At 42.2% G+C, this 1,616-nt stretch overlaps 1 long non-coding RNA gene across 1 annotated transcript; it reads right to left on the bottom strand.

The window, feature by feature from the left end:
• Window positions 1-510: 510 nt before the first annotated feature.
• LOC131280508 (uncharacterized) lies at window positions 511-1,278 on the bottom strand. The gene is made up of 2 exons (XR_009188121.1): window positions 1,156-1,278; window positions 511-767 (listed from the first exon to the last, which is right to left on the bottom strand). It is a non-coding gene; the product is annotated as an uncharacterized lncRNA (long non-coding RNA).
• Between the last annotated feature and the right edge of the window lie 338 nt (window positions 1,279-1,616).

Genomic DNA, 1,616 nt, shown 5'->3' with positions numbered 1-1,616 from the left:
AATGGGACTCCACTGAGAATCAAAACATCATCCTTATAATTCATAGGACAGCTTGAAATACATTGCTTTAGATCTTTAGCCAAGTGTCCTTGTTAACCTTGACCCTCACAATACTTACTCATTGAGCTCCTGCCACAGTGGATACCCACAGAGCCAACTGACAGAGCACAGACCAAAATGAGCCTTGCAGCAGGCAGGCAGACCTGAAAATCTGGGTACAAGATGCTGAAGAGAATGGAAAGGGACATGATGGCACTTCCTGGGGCATTTGAAATGTTCTGTGTCTTGGTCTATAGTGGTTTCATGAATATATAAATATATAAAAATTCATCAAGTCATACAATTAATTTGTATAGTTTGCCATATTTAATACACCACAATACTAAAGTTAAAAAAAAAAAGCCCATAAAATGAGAACACTTTATTACAGACAGAGAGATTGAATTCATTGTATGAAGGGTGATGTATTAGTCAGCCAAAGGGGTACTGATGCAAAATACCAGAAATTAGTTGGTTTTTATAAAGGATATTTATTTGGGGTAGGAGCTTTTACAAATACCAGTCCATAAAGCATAGGTTACTTCCCTCACCAAAGTCTATTTGGAGCAAGATGGCTGCTGACGTCTGCGAGGGTTCAGGCTTCCTGGGTCCCTATGTTCTTGGGGCTGCTTTACTTTGGCTTCAAGGTTCCTTCCTTCCTGGGGCTGGCTCCTCTTTCCTCTGTGTGCTGACTTCCCAGGGCTCCAGTTTAAGTCTTCAGCATCAAACTCCAAAATCAAAACTCCGACATTAAAAGCCGCCAACTCTGTCCTTTGCCATGCCTTTTATCTGTGAGTCCCCACCCTACAAGGCGTGGGGATTCAACGCCCTAATCATAACTCAATCATGACCAGGTACAGATCAGATTACAAACATAATCCAATATCTATTTTTGGAATTCATCAATAATATCAAACTGCTGCAGATGAGTTTAAAGACATCTCATCCTTTGCTGAGAAAAATTGTAATAGGGAAAAAGTATGAGAAAACTGGAAGCCTGCGGAAAAGAAAGGAGATGGGGCAGGGACAAAGGAGGATTGATGGGAAGGGGCAATATGGAAGCCAAGACCACCTTCTCCTACTTTATTAGTTAAGTTTGGTTAAAGCCAGACTTACTTGTCCCAGCACCAGCTGGTGTGCCAGGGTGAGGTCCATCAGCTGCTAGTCTGTTGGAAGACAGAGTTTTCCTGTCCTCTTCTGGTGATAGAGAGACAAAAAGAAAAAGGAGAGAGTGAACACGTGAGGGGGTGCAAGGGCAAGAAGGAGAGGGCAGTGGGGCAGAGGAGTAGGAGGAGGGGAGAGGGCCAGAGAGAGATGGAGGGAGACAATAAGGGAGGGAAAGAGACAGAGAATGAGAAAGACTACGAGAGAAGGAAAATGAGAATAGCGCCACATGAGACATCAATATGCTTAATGTTTAAATAAATGAACTCCAGAGGCAGATTGTCTGGGTTTATGTCTCAGCTCAGCCACTTAAGAGCTATTTGGTCATGGGAAAATCACTTTCTCTCTCCATGACTCAGTTTCTTAATCTATTAAAGGAAGTAAAGAAAACTATCTACATCATATGATCATTT

This window comes from Dasypus novemcinctus, chromosome 11 (genome assembly GCF_030445035.2).
Source record: "Dasypus novemcinctus isolate mDasNov1 chromosome 11, mDasNov1.1.hap2, whole genome shotgun sequence".
NCBI lineage: Eukaryota > Metazoa > Chordata > Mammalia > Cingulata > Dasypodidae > Dasypus > Dasypus novemcinctus.
This window is presented reverse-complemented; position numbering and strand designations above follow the sequence as displayed.